The sequence below is a fragment of the Amblyraja radiata genome, chromosome 7 (assembly GCF_010909765.2).
Source record: "Amblyraja radiata isolate CabotCenter1 chromosome 7, sAmbRad1.1.pri, whole genome shotgun sequence".
Taxonomy (NCBI): domain Eukaryota; kingdom Metazoa; phylum Chordata; class Chondrichthyes; order Rajiformes; family Rajidae; genus Amblyraja; species Amblyraja radiata.
In genome coordinates, this window is record NC_045962.1 from 2,716,082 (window position 1) to 2,738,122 (window position 22,041).

General features: G+C 40.5%; 1 protein-coding gene across 2 annotated transcripts in view; it reads right to left on the reverse strand.

Moving 5' to 3' along the window:
• The window catches only part of LOC116974938 (ras-related protein Rab-5B-like), a 45,329-nt gene extending 24,730 nt beyond the window's left edge, over nucleotides 1–20,599 (reverse strand). The window contains exons 1-2 of one of the 2 annotated variants that reach the window (XM_033023555.1): nucleotides 20,486–20,547; nucleotides 18,335–18,426 (exon numbers count right to left, since the gene is read on the reverse strand). The gene's annotated coding sequence lies outside the window, so the exon portion shown is untranslated. Of the gene's footprint in view, nucleotides 1–18,334; nucleotides 18,427–20,485 lie in introns of both variants that reach the window. The other variant, XM_033023556.1, reaches the window with a different exon arrangement.
• Between the last annotated feature and the right edge of the window lie 1,442 nt (nucleotides 20,600–22,041).

Consider the following 22,041-nt stretch of genomic DNA (forward strand, 5'->3'; position numbering starts at 1 on the left):
ATAAAGTATTATTGTATTGTATTGCAGTTTTTAATTTATTGGGTTTTTTTTAAATTATTATATATTGTTTCTGTGGACTGTATTTATAGGTCTGTTATGGCGCTGCAATTAAGAATTTCATTGTTCATTTGTCAATACATATGACAATTAAATACTCTTGATTCCTGGAAGTCTATAATTCACTGATCATTTTAAACAAATAAGCAATCTGCTCAATTCCAGGCAGAGAATATCACTTCAAATCATTAAACATCAGACCAGCATCAATCTGGTGACCTTGTGTGTATCAGAATTTTGCATGCAGTAGTTCAATACATGTTAAAAGCTGTCGATTAGTAGAAATCTCATTTCAAGAGGAAGTCATTTGCTAGCTTGTCATCAAAGTTCATCTAATCCTATTGTTTTCCTTTTACCCAATTCATTTATTGCTATTCTTTTTATTATCTTGGTTCATTTATAAAATGCAACATTTAAAAGTCATTTGGACAGGTCCATGGATAGGAAAGATTGAAGGATATGGGCTAAATGGGACTAACTGAAGAAGACATCTTGGACTCAGCATGGACAAGTTGGTCTGAAGGATTTGTTTCTGTGCTGTATGACTCTATTAGATACTAAATGCTTGATAAATAGACTTTAACTTGAGCATAATACTCATTGACAGAGCAGCCTCGACGTTACATTCCAACATTCTACTCTTATGTCTCAGTATAATATCACAAAGATATTTAAAATTATTCCAAGTTCTCATGATTTGACAATTCTAACTTCTTACTAACCATAGACAAACTGGAATGACATAAATCTGAATAACCTTTAAAAGTTGCATAACCCACTTGAAAACACGAGTGTTGTGGAAGCCAAAAACAAAACATTAATTCAAGGAGTAATAGTTTCTCTTTATTTTGCTAAACTTAGCCAAAGCTAGTACGTCACATCACATGGTTCACAGGATTCATTAGTTAAATTAGGTTTACCTCAACTGCTGACTGAGTATTTTAATCTTAAATGATGATAAAAGCATGGAATTACAAAAGCTTCACAATTCCTCCATTTTGTGTCTACCTTCGATTTAAACCAGCATCTGCTGTTCTTTCTTACACATTTTGAATTGAATTGTTTCTAAATACTGCTCATTAAGCAATACATACTTTAGTATACCGGGCTTGGTTTAAATAAACTATTGAATAAAGCTGATGTCAGACATTCTTGCAACAGCCAATTCCCGACATGCTGAATATGTACATATTGTTAAACACATACTTCATGTAATTTATTTATTTATTGATCAATACAACATTTGAAGGATGGTTCAAGCTGCAAAACAGAACAATTCATGTTAAGAATAGACAGAAATGCTGGAGAAATTTAGCGGGTGAGGCAGCATCTAGGGAGCGAAGGAAATAGGCAACGTTTCGGGCTGAGACCCTTCTTCAGGGACTCGACCCGAAACCTTGCCTATTTCCTTCGCTCCATAGATGCTGCATCACCCGCTGAGTTTCTCCAGCATTTGTGTCTACCTTCGATTTTCCAGCATCTGCAGTTCAATCTTAAACATGTTAAGAATGTGTTGTTCCAGACAGCAGTCCTTAAATTAAACAATCCATGCGTGCTCTATCCAGTTCCCTCAAAATGTTAGCAGGTACTATTGCCTAACAGAATGCTAACTCAAAAACGGTTTTGTTACTTAGTGATCTGTAATGTGATAATGGATTTCCTGAAAACAGATCAGTTTATGGTTATCTTTAAAATGATTTGGGCACCATGAAATGCCTTCATTTTTTAAATTTCACAATTGAATAGCTTGTACATTGTAGACAGTTCACACTGCAAGCTTGCAGTTCTAGTTCCCCAAAACTGCCTCCCTGAGCTTTTCAACAGGAACTTTGAATGTTAACTTGAAACATACACACCAACAAACTAATCACGAGTTGATTTTGTTGACACAGCAATCTGCTGGGGTTTCACCTACCCCCAGCACTAATCAACTGCATCTCTATATTTCCTATACTTAATACATTGTTGAACCTGTAAGGTGCATCAGAAATAATTTCATAATTTCAAAATTGTGCTGAAGTGCTTCTTCCCAATCAGTGCCAGCTATCATTTGAACATACTTCATGGAAAAGTTGTAGAATTTTGGATGAATTTAACATAACAGTTTGTTTGCGCTTAGTGAAGTAATGCATTCCATAGTTAACAGAAGAATTCTCAGACAATTCCCAAGAATGTAAGATAAAATTCAGAGAGATGTAATCACCAACCTAAAGCAAGATAAAAGTAGAAAGGTAAAAATGCTACAGAAAAAGGTTCCAGAAATTAGGATCAAGTCATCCCAAGGCCCTACTACCAATAACGAAGCCATTAAAGGAGTGATAAGCAAATGACAATGATGGAGATGTACACAGATTTTAGAGATTTGAGATCAGAAGTAAGAGGTTATAAAAGTGAGGACATGGAAGAACTGTTTTAATTATGAGAAATTTAATGGGAAGTACATCAGCCTGTAATGGATGGGGTTAGGGGCAACAGAAGTGATTAGCGAGTGAAAGTGGACATCATCAGGGTATTTGCTGAATTTTCCTCCTACTAGCTGATTTCATCATGCTGTACAAATTTAAAACAGGGTAGGTCCAGGAGAGATGCTGGTGGTGATGAAGCCAAAGAGGGAAGAAAAGAAAGTGATCTGCTGCATATAATTGAGAATGTAGACAGATAACAAAGTAGAGTTCAAGTTCAAGTAATTTACCATGCAGCGTTACAATTAAAAAAGGACATAATACACATAATTCAACAGACATCCACCACAGCATCCTTCACTGTGGTGGAAGGCAATACAGTTCAGACAGTCCTCCTCCTCCCTTGTTCACCCGTGGTCGGGGCCTTGACCCTCCGTAGTCTCCGCTACGGACGGCTCAATGTTCAAGCTCTTTGGTCGGGATGGTCGGAACACCGACGTCGGGAAAGGTCGAGCACACCCCGCAGCCCAGAGCTCCCAATCGGCCACCTCCTTACCGGAGACCGCAGCTTCAAGATGTTGTAGGCTGCAGGCCAGCAGTCGGAGCTCTTGTCTGGCGAGCCCCGGCAAGGGATCGCCTGCTCCACAATGATAAAGTAAATTCCGCTCCACGCCTGCCGCCAGAGGCTCCACAGACCGAGGCTCCAAGATGTTATAGGCCACAGGCCAGCGGTCGGAGCGCTTCTCCGGATTAGAATTATTAGAAACACATTCTGTAAAATCTGTATTAGAAACACATTCTGTTGTGGCTATATGAAAAACTACAGATGGTTCAAGAAGGGTGATGAGAGACTGCCATTGTCTGTCACAAAGCATGAGCTTTGTCAGTTCTGTAAAGCCTACTTTGGTTCAGGTTTGGGACTAATCCAATTGGAGTTTGCACATACAATTGTGGAAAAGGTCAGTGATAACTCTGAAGAGGGAAAAAATGTTGGACATGTTGCAACAGTTAAGGGTTTCTGTTGGATGTGACTGGGTTTGCATGACAGACTAGTACAAGATAAAGCACAATTCATAATTTCAACTCGTATATTATATTTCAATATAATTATGCAGAGGGTCAGAACTGGACCTAGGGTTGAGATTTTTGATTGGAGAAAGGCTAACTATGAGGAGATGCGAAAGGATTTAAAAGGAGTAAATTGGGACAGTTTGTTTTATGGGAAAGATGTGGAAGAGAAATGGAGGACATTTAAAGGTGAAATTTTAAGAGTACAGAATCTTTATGTCCCTGTTCGGTTGAAAGGAAATAGTAAAAATTGGAAAGAGCCATGGTTTTCAAGGGAAATTGGACACTTGGTTCGGAAAAAGAGAGAGATCTACAATAATTATAGACAGCATGGAGTAAATGAGGTGCTTAAAGAATGTAAAAAGAATCTTAAGAAAGAAATTAGAAAAGCTAAAAGAAGATATGAGGTTGCTTTGGCAAGTAAGGTGAAAGTAAATCCAAAGGGTTTCTACAGATATATTAATAGCAAAAGGATAACGAGGGATAAAATTGGTCCATTAGAGAGTCAGAGTGGACAGCTATCTGCAGAGCCAAAAGGGGGGAGATATTGAACAATTTCTTTTCTTCGGTATTCACCAAGGAGAAGGATATTGAATTATGTGAGGTAAGGGAAACAAGTAGAGTAGCTATGGAAACTATGAGATTCAAAGAAGAGGAAGTACTGACACTTTTGAGAAATATAAAAGTGGATAAGTCTCCAGGTCCGGACAGGATATTCCCTAGGACATTGAGGGAAGTTAGTGTAGAAATAGCAGGGGCTATGACAGAAATATTTCAAATGTCATTAGAAACGGGAATAGTGCCGGAGGATTGGCGTACTGCGCATGTTGTTCCACTATTTAAAAAGGGGTCTAAGTGTAAACCTAGCAATTATAGACCTGTTAGTTTGACGTCAGTGGTGGGCAAATTAATGGAAAGGATACTTAGAGATAATATATATAAGCATCTGGATAAACAGGGTCTGATTAGGAACAGTCAACATGGATTTGTGCCATGTTTGACTGGAAGGTCATGTTTGACTAATCTTCTTGAATTTTTTGAAGAGGTTACTCGGGAAATTGATGAGGGTAAAGCAGTGGATGTTGTATATATGGACTTCAGTAAGGCCTTTGACAAGGTTCCTCACGGAAGGTTGGTTAAGAAGGTTCAATTTTTGGGTATTAATGGTGGAGTAGCAAGATGGATTCAACAGTGGCTGAATGGGAGATGCCAGAGAGTAATGGTGGATGGTTGTTTGTCAGGTTGGAGGCCAGTGACTAGTGGGGTGCCACAGGGATCTGTGTTGGGTCCACTGTTGTTTGTCATGTACATCAATGATCTGGATGATGGTGTGGTAAATTGGATTAGTAAGTATGCAGATGATACTAAGATTGGTGGGGTTGTGGGTAATGAAGTAGATTTTCAAAGTCTACAGAGAGATTTATGCCAGTTGGAAGAGTGGGCTGAAAGATAGCAGATGGAGTTTAATGCTGATAAGTGTGAGGTGCTACATCTTGGCAGGACAAATCAAAATAGGACGTACATGGTAAATGGTACGGTATTGAAGAATGCAGGTGAACAGAGGGATCTGGGAATAACTGTGCACAGTTCCCTGAAAGTGGAATCTCATGTAGATAGGGTGGTAAAGAAAGCGTTTGGTGTGCTGGCCTTTATAAATCAGAGCATTGAGTATAGAAGTTGGGATGTAATGTTAAAATTGTACAAGGCATTGGTGAGGCCAATTCTGGAGTATGGGGTACAATTTTGGTCGCCTAATTATAGGAAGGATGTCAACAAAATAGAGAGAGTACAGAGGAGATTTACTAGAATGTTGCCTGGTTCAACAACTAAGTTACAGAGAAAGGTTGAACAAGTTAGGGCTTTATTCTTTGGAGCGCAGAAGGTTAAGGGGGGACTTGATAGAGGTCTTTAAAATGATGAGAGGGATAGACAGAGTTGACGTGGATAAGCTTTTCCCACTAAGAGTAGGGAAGATTCAAACAAGGGGACATGACTTGAGAATTAAGGGACAGAAGTTTAGGGGTAACATGAGGGGGAACTTCTTTACTCAGAGAGTGGTGGCTGTGTGGAATGAGCTTCCAGTGAAGGTGGTGGAGGCAGGTTCGTTTTTATCATTTAAAAATAAATTGGATAGTTATATGGACGGGAAAGGAATGGAGGGTTATGGTCTGAGCGCAGGTATATGGGACTAGGGGAGAATACGTGTTCAGCACGGACTAGAAGGGTCGAGATGGCCTGTTTCCGTGCTGTAATTGTTATATGGTTATATGGTATAGATGAACTTGAGCAGTGAGCAATTTTCCTGGAAGTGCAGAGAGCATGAGATGGTTCATGTGGATGAAGCGAGTTGCAAGGGAGGAGAGAAAAAAGGTTTTCACACACTATTAATATCTATTTATTAAAAGCATGCATATGTGGCCCTTCATTAAAAGCTTATTTCAGGTTACATTTTTGTCACATTTTCCATTTTAAATGTCCACCTGCATCTTCTTCTCACCCAATATTTACATTGAAGCAGCTGCCCCTTAATTGATCTCTGGAAATTCTTAATGTTTTCCCAATTGTAGATAGTCTACACAACCTCAGGGATCCATATCTAAAAGGTAAAATATTCCTAGACAAAAATATTTTATGAAAATAAACAAAAATACTTCCCTCCAATGGGATCAACATCCATCACTGGTTTGTTACATGCCTATTCAAATAGCCATATCTGTGCATACACACTTCAAATATAACAGTGTGTAACAAGTACAAAATAATGTACCCGAGTTTGAGCTCTATCATAAACAATAAATAATCTGCCTGAGTTTGAGCTCTATCATAAACAATAAATTAGGGAAAATGGCCATAACAAATATTTTCTGCATTCTAATCTGTTTCTGCAAATGTATTTTTGTAAAGCAACTCAATCTGTTGAATCTAAAGATTTAACTTTCAGGAGAAGGGAGAAGTGAATTGCAAGAAACATAAGGAGAACTAAAAGGATTTGGTAACTCTGAACTAAACAGAAGAGAAAATAGTACAGGGTGCTGCTGATTGTTAGAATGAAAAGTGCACATCTTATATTTTGTGGGCAGTTAATTAAAAATGAAATTGAAAGGAATCTGAGCAGTTGAACTTGTCACATTTCACAAAATTCTATTAGTGTGATACTTTATGATAGCAATAGAAAGCTTTGCTAATTGGATAGCCAATTTAAATAAGTCATTCTAAAACAGTACAGATCACTGGCATTGTTAATTACTGTTATAATTTTGTTCTTAAAATATAAAGGAAAAAAGCAGTCCATGTAATGAAGAGTAACTGTTGTTGTTGGAGGACTGATTTTGTGGAATATGAGGTTTGAGGGACCACATAAGGAAGTGAGTAAGTTAATAAAGTCTGGTGAAATAAATGAAGTTCCACACCTCGGGATGCTAAACAAAAAGATAGACATTGATAAAATTGATGGAAGGCTAATTTAGGACTGGCTTTTAGGAAAAATTGTATATGCATGTCATCTTTGCAATAGATTGTTGGTAGTGTGGTGGAGGTAGAAACGCGACCCTTTTGGAGGAGAGTTAAAGCCAGTAGTAAATCAGGGCAATTTTTGGCCATGGATGATATTCTCCAAATAGACTCTTCTCTATTTTTACCCCACGTAGTGATTTATAGTTCTCTTGACTGTGAGATATTATAATTCAGCCTGATTACAATTTTGCCCAATGTAGATGCACAACTAATGTTTTGGAGTGACAACCTGTGAGCTCTTTCCATCTACATCCTGAGTTTTCGCCTGGGGTCTGGAGATAGAAACATAGAAAATAGGTGCAGGAGTAGGCCATTCGGCCCTTCGAGCCTGTACCGCCATTCAATATGATCATGGCTGATCAGATGCCAAGGGCTTTCCTTTTTAATTCAAACCAAAATGTTGGCATGCCATATTGTCATGAGGGATTCACAATGATTGAGTTCAGAATTGATGCACCTGGTGTAATTCTGAGCCACGCAAACTACTCAAATTTTTAGTTTGATCAGTTTTGTTCTTAGGAAGCGAAAATTTCCCCGAATTCTAGCATATGGATTCTAGTCCATTGTGGATTGTCAGAAGGTGCAAATAATTGAGGTTAAATGGTGCTGGAAATACTCTGCTAAGGCAGCATCTGAAATATGAAATGGGGAATCTGAAATATTAACTGTGTCTCTTTCCAATTATGATGCCTATCATGAATACTTTTGTGTGTGTAGGAAGGAACTGCAGATGCTGGTTTAAACCGAAGATAGACACAAAAAGCTGGAGTAACTCAGCCGGACAGGAGGCATCTCTGGAGAGAAGGAATGGGAGACGTTTCGGATTGAGACCCCTCTTCAGCCTGTAAATACTTTGAGTATGCTCTCTTTGTTTTCAAATTTCCAATATCTGCAGTGTTTTGTTTTCTGCATATATGAAGAATGATAGAAGGCTTTTAATACATTATTATTCTGATGCATGGATATTGATCATAACTAAAATAAAAAAATAGGCTCCCTGACTCTCTTGAATTTCTGGCATGTTGCTGGTGTCTACCACGGTGAAAACTAACATAAAAAAACATATTCCATTTCTCCTTATAGCTTCAAGGAAAAAAACAGAGGGTGGTGGTGGCAGGTTGTTTTTCAGACTGGAGGCCTGAGACTGGTGATTTGCTTCAGGGATCGCTGCTGGGCCCATTGCTATTTATAGCTTATATCAATGATTTAGATGAGAATGAACAGGGCATGATTGGAAAGTTTACAGATGACACTATAGTAGGTGATATCGTAGTTGGTGAAGATGGTTATCAAAAATAACAACAGGATCTGTTTCAGTTTATGCTTTTGTCACGTGTACCGAGGTACAGTGAAAAGCTTTTGCTGCGTGCAATCCAGTCAGCAGAAAGACAATACATGATTACAATAGAGCTATTTACAGTGTATAGATACAATAGACAATAGACAATAGGTGCAGGAGTAGGCCATTCGGCCCTTCGAGCCAGCATCACCATTCAATGTGATCATGGCTGATCATCCCCCAATCAGTACCCCGTTCCTGCCTTCTCCCCATATCCCCTGACTTTTTTTTAAGAGCCCTTTCTATCTCTCTCTTGGAAGCATCCAGAGAACCCGCCTCCACCGCCCTCTGTGGCAGAGAATTCCACAGACTCACCACTCTCTGTGAGTAAAAGTGTATCCTCGTCTCCGTTCTAAATGGCTTACTCCTTATTCTTAAACTGTGGCCCCTGGTTCTGGACTCCCCCAACATCGGGAACATGTTTCCTGCCTCTAGCATGTCCAAACCCTTAATATGTTTCAACGAGATTCCCTCTCATCCTTCTAAACTCCAGAGTGTACAAGCCCAGCTGCTCCATTCTCTCAGCATATGACAGTCCCGCCATCCCGGGAATTAACCTTGTAAACCTACGCTGCACTCCATCAATAGCAAGAATGTCTTTCCTCAAATTAGGGGACCAAATCTGCACACAATACTCCAGGTGTGGTCTCACTAGGGCTCTGTACAACTGCAGAAGGACCTCTTTGCTCCTATATACATGCTAAGGGAATAATGTTTAATGCATTAATTTAATGCATTAAGTCAGCAAAGTCCGATCAAGGATAGTCCAAGAGTCACCAGTGAGGTAGACAGTATCTCAGCACTGCACTCTGGTTATGATGGGATGATTCAGTTGCCTGATAACAGCTGGGAAGAAACTGTCCCTGAATCAGATCTCAAATCAGTTGTGCAAGAGTGTTGAGGAATGGCTAATGGAATTTAATACAGATAAGTGCACAGTGTTGTATTTTGGGAAGTCACATCATGCGGGAGCATTGTTGAGCAGATATATCCAGGAGTGTGTATATATTTACTTGAAAGTAGTGTCACGGGTAGATAGGGTGGTAAAGACGACTTTTGGTACAATGGACTTCATCAATTAGGGATTGAGAATAAAAGTTGTGGCGTCATGTTCCAGTTGTAGATGATGTTGGTACCAACGCATTTGGAGTATTGTGTTCAGTTTGGATCACCCTACTATAGGAACAATGTCATTTACCTGAAAGAGTGCGGAGAAGATTTGTGAGGATGTTGCTAGGACTCGATGGACTGAATTATTAGGGAGTGGTTAGGCAAACTAGGACTTTATTTCCTGGAGAGCAGGATGCTAATAAGGGTGATCTTACAAAGGTGAGAGGTGAAACACTTAATTGAAACACAAGGGGCAATGTTTTCACTTCGAGGGTGATGAATACAATGCATTCAGAAAGTATTCAGGCCTCTTCACTTTTTTCCTCATTTTGTTATGTTACAGCCTTATTCTGAAATGGATTAAATTCATTTTTTTATCATCACCTACACATAATGCCCCATAATAAAAAAGCGAAAACAGGTGTTTACATTTTTTTGCAAAGTAATTAAAAAGAACTGAAATATTACATTTACAAGTATTCAGACCCTTTACTCAGTAGTTTGTTGAGGCACCTTTGGCAGCAATTACAGCCTCAAGTCTTCTTGGGTAAGACGCTACAAGCTTGGCACACCTGTATTTGGGTAATTTCTCCCATTCTTCTCTGCAGATCTTCTCAAGCTCTGTCAGGTTGGATGGGGAGCGTCGATGCATAGCTATTTTCATGTCCCTCCAGCGATGTTCGATTGAATTCACGTCCTGGCTCTGGCTAGGCCACTCAAGGACATTCAAAGACTTGTCATGAAGCCACTCCTGCATTGTCTTGGCTGTGTGCTTAGGGTCATTGTCCTGTTGTAAGGTGAACCTCCACCCCAGTCTGAGGTCCAGAACACTCTGGAGCAGGTTTTCATCAAGGATCCCTCGGTAATTTGCTCCGTTCATCTTTCCTTCGATCCTGACAAGTCTGCCAGTTCCTACCGCTGAAAAACATCACCACAGCATGATGCTGCCACCACCATGCTTCACCGTAGGTATGGTATTGGCCAGGTGATGAGCGTTGCCTGGTTCCCTCCAGACGTGACACTTGGCATTCAGGCCAAAGAGTTTAATCTTGGTTTCATCAGATCAGAGAATCTTGTTTCTCATGGTCTGAGAGTCCTTTAGGTGCCTTTTGGCAAACTCCAAGTGGGCTGTTATGTGACTTTTACTGAGGAGTGGCTTCCGTCTGGCCACTCTACCATAAAGGCCTGATTGGTGGAGTGCTGCAGATATAGTTGTCCTTCTGGAAGATTCTCCCATCTCCACAGAGGAACTCTGGAGCTCTGTCAGAGTGACCATCGGGTTCTTGGTCACCTCCCTGACCAAGGTCCTTCTCCCCCGATTGCTCAGTTTGGCCAGGTAGCCAGCTCTATAAAGAGTCCTGGTGGTTCCAAAGTTCTTCCATTTAAGAATGACGAAGGCCACTGTGCTCTTCGGGACCTGCAATGCTGCAGAAATTGTTTTATACCCTTCCCCAGATCTGTGTCTCGACACAATCTTGTCTCGGAGGTCTACAGACAACTCCTTCATCTTCATGGCTTGGTTTTTGCTCTGACATGCATCGTCAACTGTGGGACCTTATATAGACAGGTGTGTGCCTTTCCAAATCATGTCCTATCAATTTAATTTACCACTGGTGGACTCCAATCAACTTGTAGAAACATCTCAAGGATAATCAATGGAACCAGGGTTTCGGCCCGAAATGTCGCCTATTTCCTTCGCTCCATAGATGCTGCTGCACCCGCTGAGTTTCTCCAGCAATTTTATGTACCTTTGAACCTAAGCTCAATTTTGTGTGACTGTAATGTAACAAAATGTGGAAAAAGTGAAGGGGTCTGAATACTTTCTGAATGCATTGTATATGGAATGAGCTGCCAGAGGAGTTAGTGTAGGGAGGTTTATAATTTAGGGTGCAATAAAGGGCACCTATGGTGATTGTACTTTTGAAGAGAAGATGAATTCTATTTTGTTGGTGTCAGCTTTCATCATCAATAACTTACAAGGAATGAATGAAAACATGTTTTACGTAGAATTGGAAACTGTAAAGAAGAGCAATATTCAAATTCAACATTGGACCATAATATGAAAGGATAGTGCACCACTACGCTTGTTCTTTCACACATCTCATTGAAATTATTCTCCAATTTAAGCAACCGTAGTGAATGAACAAGAAAAATGTCAAAGGTAAATTATAATACAGGAGTGTTTAATATGAAAATAGATTAGCTATTATTACTGAACAAGATGTCTTTGTGAAACATACCTGTTCTGGAAAGCCTAAAAATGGGGATCACAGTTTCAGAAAAAGGGGTCACAAACAGAAATCTCTTCAAAGGGTTATGAATTCACCTCAGAGGACACTTAGTATTCATCCACTAAATATATTCATGACATAGCTTGATTGATTTTGATACTATGTTGAATGAATCAGGATATAATGGAAAAGGCAAAACCAATGTCAAAAATGAACCATCACCTTACTGAATTGCAATGAAGACTCGAATAGCTGAGTGGCAATTCACCGTGATATTGCTCATGGTCTAAATGCATATAATTAATCCTGAAGTCCCACACCACCAGGTTCAGCAACAGCTAATTTCATATGACCACCAGGTTCTAACCTGTACAACCCTAATCCGACCTCAGCCACAGAACACTATGGTCCACCTCTTGCACTACCATCAACTTGTTTTTTTTCCCAAAATGTTTTTGTACTAATATCTTTTTTTTCCCACAGTCTACTTTCGTTTAGAAATGTTAATGTTCACAAGTGATAGGTGCAGAATTAGGCCATTCGGCCTATCAAGTCAACTCTGCCATTCAATCATGCCTGCTCTAACTTTCCCCCACCTAATCCCATTCTCCTGCTTTCTCCGCATAACTCCTGACACCCATACTCATCAAGAATCTATCTATCTTTGCCTTAATAATATCAATTGACTTGGCCTCTACAGTCTTCTGTGACAATGAATTCCAGATTCACCACCCTCCGACTAAAGAAATTCCTCCTCATCTCCTTCCTAAAGGAATCTCCTTTTATTCTGAGGCTATGACCTCTAGTCCTAGACTCTCCCAATAGAGGAAACATCCTCTCCACATCCACTCTATCCAAGCCTTTCACTATTTGGTAAGTTTCAATGAGGTCCCCCCTCATTCAGCTAAACTTCAGCGAGTAGAAGCCTAGCACCGTCAAACGCTCACATTTTTACGTGTAATTTATGTACGATTTATGTATAATTTGTTTTTTTGTGTCTATGTTGCCTGTGATGCTGCTACAAGCAAGATATTTCATTATATCTATACTTCACCACACTTGTGCATATGACAATAAAGTAATCTGGACTTGATTCATGTTGTATCCTAATGGAGGATATTACAATATTCAAAATGAAAGTTAGCCAGATTTCAAAATATTAACGTAGAAACAGGTAATAGCAGATGCTGGTTTCCAAAAAAACAAAGAGAAAGTGCTGGAGTAAATCAGCAGATCACGCAGCGTCGCTGGATAGGGCGACATTTTGGGTCCAGGACCCTTGTTCAGACCTGAAGAATCCCAACATGAAACGTCACCTATACTTCTTCTCCAGGGTACTATCTGACCTGCTGTTTTACTCCAGCACTGTGTGTCTTCAAAGTATTAATCTTTATTTAGAATTTCTACTGGAAAATGTACATTTCTGGACATCAGTAAAACATATTAGACTCAGATATAATAGCTGAGACAATTAAACAGTCGTTAGATGAGATACAAGACCATTGCTGTTTGTTAGGGAATCTACATCCTAGCCAAAGTAACTGTTGTTAGAAGACAGGACAAAATATGAAGTTATTTTATGACCTAACCACAGAAAATACGAAAGCAATTTTAGACTTCCACAACCCAAAAAACTGGTACTGGTACTGGAAAATAGAGAAATGTAATTTCCATAAATGTTGCCTGACCCGCTGAGTTACTCCAGCATTTTGTATCCCAAATTCAAGACTGACCTATTTAAGGTCAGAGTTCACAAAACTGATAACTTACAACTACATCTGCGACGGGAACATTCTAATAAATGAGTAAAGTAACTCCTATCTGCAACATTTTTTTAAATTTACATTCAAACCTATTATTCCTAGTGGTGTGTTCACTTTTGCTTTCAAGGGTTTATCAGTTTATCTGAACAAAACCAAGGAGCTGACTTGCATGAATATTGAGGATCCAAACCTCATTATCGCCAAGTAAATACCATTGTTTTGTAATTACTGTTGTAACTAAGCAGCAAAATCTGTTCTCAAGCATCTTACAACAGAAAAAATGCAGACTAAAAATCTACGGTATGGGGCAGTTGCCAACATACTACTTTATATGGAATGGTGCACATTTCTTGAAGATTTGGAAGGTTATTCATCAATTTGCATTTTAAAAGAAATGTTTTTAGAGTGCAATTTCAACTTAATTGATTTGGATTGCAATTCAAAGTATCATTATCAATCTACTGTGAGCAAAATGGTTACCATGATCAGGGAGGCAGTTAAAAACATCTAACCCCTGCACATAGGAAAACAAGAGTTGTTTGCTTTTGTATAAAAGATTCCACTGTACTATTCTGCTACTACCACGCAACAGGTCAACAAGTATCCTGATTTTCCACATATACAATAAAGCACAGGCATGAAAGAGTGGCAACTGTCCAATCTACAAAAGCTCTAATAATCTGCGCCCACTGTGTAATGCATGATCCATTTTGTTTCTCAAACACATCCACAAAAAGGATATACAGTGCATTCAGAAAGTATTCAGACCCCTTCACTTTTTCCACATTTTGTTACGTTACAGCCTTATTCCAAAATGGATTAAATTCTTTTTTTTTATCATCAATCTACACAATACCCCATAATAAAAAAGTAATTAAACAGAAATAACTGAAATATCACATTTACAAGTATTCAGACCCTTTACTCAGTAGTTTGTTGAGGCACCTTTGGCAGCGATTACAGCCTCAAGTCTTCTTGGGTATGACACTACAAGCTTGGCACACCTGTATTTGGGTAATTTCTCCCATTCTTCTCTGCAGATCCTCTCAAGCTCTGTCAGGTTGGATGGGGAGCGTCGATGCACAGCTATTTTCAGGTCCCTCCAGAGATGTTCGATCGGGTTCAAGTCCAGGCTGGGCAACTCAAGGACATTCACAGACTTGTCACGAAGCCACTCTTGCGTTGTCTTGGCTGTGTGTTTAAGGTCGCTGTCCTGTTGGAAGGCGAACCTCCGACCCAATCTCAGGTCCAGAATACTCTGGAGCAGGTTTTCATCAAGGATCTCTCTGTACTTTGCTCCATTCATCTTTCCCTCGATCATGACTAGTCTACCAGTTCCTGCCACTGAAAAACAGCTCCACAGCATGATGCTGCCACCACCATGCTTCACCATAGGTATGGTATTGGCCAGGTGATGAGCGGTGCTTGGTTTCCTCCAGACGTGACACTTGGCATTCTGGCCAAAGAGTTTAATCTTGGTTTCATCAGACCAGAGAATCTTATTTCTCATGGTATGAGAGTCCTTTAGGTGCCTTTTGACAAACTGCAAGGGGGCTGTCATGTGCCTTTTACTGAGGAATGGCTTCCGTCTGGCCACTCTACCATAAAGGCCTGATTGGTGGAGTGCTGCAGATATAGTTGTCCTTCTGGAAGGTTCTCCCATCACCGCAGAGGAACTCTGGAGCACTGTCAGAGTGACCATCGGGTTCTTGGTCACCTCCCTGACCAAGGCCCTTCTCCCCCGATTGCTCAGTTTGGCCGGGCAGCCAGCTGTATGAAGAATCCTGGTGGTTCCATTTTCTTCCATTTAAGAATGACGGAGGCCACTGTGCTCTTCGGGACCTGCAATACTGCAGAAATGTTTCATACCCTTCCCCAGATCTGTGTCTCAACACAATCCTGTCTCGGAGGTCTACGGACAACTCCATCGTCTTCATGGCTTGGTCTTTGCTCTGACATGCATCGTCAACTGTGGGACCTTATATAGACAGGTGTGTGCCTTTCCAAATCATGTACAATCAATTTAATTTACCACTAGTGGACTCCAATCAACTTGTAGAAACATCAATGGAAACAGGATGAACCTAAGCTCAATTTTGACTGTTATAGCAAGGGGTCTGAATACTTATGCAATTGTGATATTTCAGTTATTTATATTTAATGACTTTGCAAACATTTCGAAACCTGGTTTCGCATCTTCATTCTGGGGTATTGTGTGTAGATTGATGATAAATAAAATGAATTTAATCCAGTTTAGAATAAGGCTGTTACGTAACAAAATGTGGAAAAAGAGAAGGGGTCTGAATACTTTCTGAATGCACTTTACATGCTGTAGGCCCTTACATGTGGAGAGGTGTAAACCATTTAGAACAAAAAAAGGTATACAAAATTCTGACAATGATAGATAGCGAGAGTATGTTTTGCCTGGCTGAGGAGTCTGTGCAAAGGGTCAGTGCCGCAAAATAAAAATTGGGGGGGCTGGTACAGGGATGACATGTGGAGAGATGTGCTCACTCATTGGAGCTGTTAAGCTGAATTTTTGGAATTCTATACTACAGACTGCATTTAGTACAGAGATGAATAAACTTCTGGATATTACAGAAATCAATGTATATATAAATGGAAGAGGTAGAAGGTTAGCCATGATCTAATTCAGGGGTCGGCAACCTACGGCCCCTGGGCCGAATGCCCGTATCCGAAATCATCCGGCCCACAGGTGGATTTTTTTGCCCGTAATCATCCGGCCCGCTGAGGCCGAGCTCTAGCTGTACTGCATCCTGCGCAAAGCCACCGGAAGGGCCGCGCACATTCTGTGAACACGTTTAAGAAAGAACTGCAGATGATGGAAAAATCGAAGGTAGACCAAAATGCTGGAGAAACTCAGCGGATGAGACATGCAAGGATTGCATGAGGCTGCCTCACCCACTGAGTTTCTCCAGCATTTTTGTCTGCCTTCTGTGAACACGTGATTTGATGCCTGCCATCCGGGGTGGGATCCATGTGTACACGTGATAGATGTGGCCCACCATCCACTCACAGACATGCATCCCGGCCCCTATGCAGAACAAGGTTGCCGACCCCTGATCTAATTGAATGGTGAAGGAGGCTCAATTGTCTGCTCTCTAACCCATTTCTTATGTTCTTATGCCCTTCAACTACACATTTATTCTGAGGCAGAACATTCAACACGTTGCCATTCTACCAACACCTGTCGTCTGTTTTAAATGTCATATTCAATCACTAGCTTTCCCTTCCCCACTCCTACTATAGCTTCTTCAGTGGAAAACTTAAATAGTCTTTGTTCACGTCTAACTTCCTGTTGACAACCCTCCTCATCCACAATCTTGGCCCCACATCATCCCATCTGCCCATTCATCATCTCGTCTAATCTTCACTTGTTCCTAAAGGATTCTTATCCTTGTCTTGTCACTCCATCCAAATCTTTTCAACTTCTATACTCTCAAACAACATTCCATTCCTCTGCCTCAAAATATCCCAATGATCAATTACTCTTCAATCTATCATTGGCTACAAACAAGACTTCAATATCTCAGATTTATTTACTGGAATTTTCAGTATTCAAAAGCTTCTAGCCCCAAGTACCTTTTCAAATCTGAAGTCTTCAAGCAACACATCAGGGACATGACCAGAGCAAAAACACCACTGCCCAAAGGCAAATAATTGTTCTGCCTTGTTAGTAATAAAAGTAAGCTTCAAAAAAACACATCAAATGTCACCAGTGTTTCTAATATACAGCCTCTGTGATAAAGCATTTTGAATTCTGGCCAATGCAAATATCTCATGCTCATTACAAATAGATTGATACTGCCCAAACAATTAACTTACAACTAACTACAATTGCATTGCATAATACTAACTTAGATTCAAAACCATATGCAAAATATGGAAACATAGTAGGACGTCAAAGTCCAAATTAAGCTTATTTTGCATTCGGTTTGCCTTGGATGTCATGTATTATTGGAAAATCTGATGAATTATTTATTAAAAATTACACCATAATAAACGAGTTAAACACCTGGACAGCACAGCGGTAGAGCTGCTGTCTCACAGTGCCAGAGACATTGGTTCAATCCTGACTATGGGTGCTGTCTATGCGGAGTTTGTACGTTCGCCCTGTGACTGTGTGGGTTTTTTCCGGGTACTCCAGTTTCTTCCGACACTCCAAAGACGTGCAGGTTTGTAGATTAATTGGCTTCTGTAAAAATTGTCCCTAGTGTATAGAATACGAAAGTGAGGAAACATAAAACTAGTGTACGGGTGATCAATGGTCGGCATGTACTTGGTGGGCTAATGGCCTGTTTCCACACTGTATCTCGAAACAAACCAAAATCTTTTTTATTATTTGATGTTTCTCATCAGCATGTTAGAATTTTGGCTTAAAGAACAATTTATTTTGATATGGTATCACCATTGTTGTGAAGACACACTAAAATAACATGTTCTATGTAGCAACCACTTGGTAATAGACCCCATGGAAGAAACTCTCTACATAGAGAGTGTAAAACCAACTACATTTGAACAGATTATAGGGAAAAAATACCCACAAATCAATGGTCTTTTTTCAGGAATAGAAGTTAAAGACCAAATAGTTTATTAAGCAAGTACAGCAGAGTAGGATGGGTGAAGGTTGAACAAATGGAAGGTCAAAATTGGGTGGAAGGGCAGAACAACTTAAATACCAAGTGATGAATTGCAAGACAGAATGTGGCAATATAACAATTACAGAAACATCAGACAACAATCTCCTGAAATCAATATTGAAACCAACATGTAGTTTGATCATTTTAGAACCAACAGATGTTGGCAACATTTTGTTTCTTAACCCCCTACCTTTATTTATCCTGTTACTGCTTTCTAATGGTTTGTTTTCCTCTAACCACCTCAGAAATGACTGGTCATCACTGCATCAATTGTTTAAAAAGCTTAAATAAGAATTCAGTTGAATCAGTGTTTTGGCACAATGACATCAAATCAATGCAATGAAGATCTTTAATACAGAATGTACTGATCAGTTACACATGTAATATGATATTGATGCCAATATCCCAATTCATCTGTTTTGCTGGTAGCTAAAGTAAAAATAAACCAAAACAATATTCTTTAAAAAGCAGAAAAGACTAAAGGTGCTTTATTTGCAAGATCCTGAAAAATCCTGACACAATTTCACTGCTCCCCAACCCCTCGATTTTATGTTTATCGTGGCAATGAATAGTTTATCAACAAAATGTTTTTTTAATCTAATCAGCAAAAATCCAAAACTATTATTTTAGAATAATTTTTCAATCAATACCGATGCAGTCATTAGCAAAGATACAAGAGGAGTATAGTAGTGTACTAGAGGAGCACTAATGACCAAAGATACTAGTATATTTGGTCATTAGTGAAAGAATTGTAAACATTTTTCATTTCAGGCATTTCATTTCAACTCTCTCATGTCAGGTATAATGCAACATCAAAATAAGAACACGTCTTATGCTTGAGCTCGTGCTCACTTCTAGGATTGATTCTGCTAAAAGTTAATTCATAAGAAACCATTACTGTCAGTGGCTTGGGAAAATCATTCCATCAACTCATTCGGTGCCAAAGAATGTGACATCAATAAAATAGCTTATCAACAAAATGTCAACAAACTCAATAGCTCAGGCCACGCAACTGGAGAAAGTGCTAAAATGAGGCCAGGTAATTTTATGATTAGCATTACACCTTAGCCCATTCCAGCTGCACCTTCCTCTGCAGGGGCAGGTCAAAACAAGCCCAAATTCAGCCCGTCAATGCCAAGTTACTGATAACTAGAGGATACTGCTTTAAAAAAACAGCAACTTAATCTTGGTGCTCAGATGATAACAAGGATACACAAACACTAGTTTTGCAGTTCCAGGGTATAATTCCTTCAGTCATGCTCCTGATTTAAACACACATAAACACACATATTATATATATATATATAATAGACATTTATATATATATATATATATATATATATATATATATATATATATATAAATAAATGTATATAATAAAAATATGTCTTGCCTCAAAAGATTGACAACAAATAAAATCAGAAACATGTTGTCATTTCTTTCTGGGTGCCAACATTAGGGTTACTCAATCAAGGCCAATCCTTCAATGCCAAAAAAACAAACAAACTCCCATTTCACAGTGTAATTCACTCCTAAATATACAGGGGTGTGCCTGATCATGTTTCACCTTGTAATATTTTACATTACGTTACAAATAATTGTTTTACTTGTCTTACTTGGATTTCCTTGCCATATCAAAGATTCAGTGGCCTTTATCAATGTGACCTATAACCCAACCCTGGACCTGCCTAAGTAAAATGATTGCTGGAAAAATACAAAACATGAATATTGCCTGGTGGTTGCAGGCAATGGGGTGAAACATAACCAGTTTCCACATCCATCAAAAGCAAGGTGATTTTGTAACCAGGCCCTGCTTGTGCAGTACAGACTTTCAGAAATCGGTGTTTCTGTTGTTACCCAGTGGAAGCCAGACTGGGGGCGGGGAGGGTGGAAGTTGGGGGGGGGGGGGGGGGGTTCAGTGCTGACTGAGAGGTGGCCTCCTGCTCTGAAGAGGACAGCGTAGGGGAATGTCGATGGGGTTTATGTGGAGCAGAGGTTGGGATTGGGGTTGGGAACACGACTGTCCTGGGGAGGGGAGGGGAGGGAGGGAGACGCGGGTGGGTGCAGTCCAGACAACGGCCTGACAAAGGCTGCGCTTCTCTTCAGCCCGCTGCCCAAGACGCCCTTCAGTACCGCGGCGAGGGTGGGGTGGGGGTCGGGCAAGGCCGAGGCCTGTCAGCGGCTCCCCTGCGCCACAGAGGCCCCGGCTGCCGGCTCTGGCCTGACAGCTGCCGACGGACAGAGAGAGAGGGTGGGTGGGTGGGTGGGGGAGAGTGGGACACACAGAGAGAGTCCATGCCCAGGTCCATGTTAATGTTCATGTTGACGGCCCGACCCTCACCTCCTCCCGCCGCCGCCTCGCTCCGCGCTCCCGGCACCGCCGCCTCCCGCACTCTTTCGCCGCCTTCCCCCCTCGTCCTCGTCGCTTCCGCCGCACACCGAGCCGCTGCGCTGGGCGAGTATCACTCCGCCGCCAACCGCCACCCGACCCGACCCCGCTGACGGGCGCCTGGTGAGTGTCAGTGTCACTCGCTGCACTGCCAACAATGGACCGCGATGGGCTCCATTCACCCTTCATCGTCCTTTTCTCTTTGCAAATCTTTCATTAATTGTTCTATATCTCTCCACATCACCGCCTATATATGTATAATATATAATATATATCTCCCTTTACCACATTCTCAGTCTGAAGAAGGGTCTCGACCAGAAACGTCCCCCCATTCCTTCTCTGCAGAGTTTGCTGCCTGTCCTGTTGAGTTACTCCAGCACTTTGTGTCTATCTCCAGATTTGCCCAAGTTGCTTCAAACATCAGTTATATCCAATAATTGCAATTGTAGGAAGATGACAAGGGACGTCAGGGACAGTATAAAAATATAAGAGAAGTACAACGTAGCAAAGATGAGCGGGAAGCAAGATAATTGGGTAATGTTTAAAGAACAACAGAAGGTAACCAAAAAGACAATACGGGAAGAAAAGATGAGGTACGAAGGTAAGCTAGCCAAGAATATAAAGAAGGATAGTAAAAGCTTAAAGTATGTAAAGAGTAAAAAATTAGTTAAGACCAAAGTTGGACCCTTGAAGACTGAAAAAGGGTGAATTTATTATGGGGAACAAGGAAATGGCAGACGTGTTAGGAGGGCACAAACAATCTTCCTGATATACTAGTGGCCAGAGGATCTGGGGTGACAGAGGAACTGAAGGAAATCCACATTCGGCAGGAAATGGTGTTGGGTAGACTGATGGGACTGAAGGCTGATAAATCCCCAGGGCATGATGGTCTGCATCCCAGGGTACTTAAGGAAGTGGCTCTAGAAATCGTGGACACATTGGTGATAATTTTCCAATGTTCTATAGATTCAGGATCAGTTCCTGTGGATTGGAGGGTAGCTAATGTTATCCCACTTTTTAAGAAAGGCGGCAGAGAGAATTATAGACCAATTAGCTTGACATCGGTGGTGGGGAAGATGCTGGAGTCAATTATAAAAGATGAAATAGTGGCACATTTGGATAGCAGTAACAGGATCGGTCTGAGTCAGCACGGATTTACAAAGGGGAAATCATGCTTGACTAATCTGGACTTTTTTGAGGATGTAACTAGGAAAATGGACAAGGGAGAGCCAGTGGATGTAGTGTACCTGTACTTTCAGAAAACATTTGATATGGTCCCACATAGGAGATTAGTGGGCAAAATTAGGGCACATGTTATTGGGGGTAGAGTGCTGACATGGATAGAAAATTGGTTGGCAGACAGGAAACAAAGAGTTGGGATTAACGGGTCCCTTTCAGAATGGCAGGCAGTGACTAGTGGGGTACTGCAAGGCTCGGTGCTGGGACTGCAGCTATTTACAATATACATCAATGATTCAGATGAAGGGATTCAAAGTAACATTAGCAAA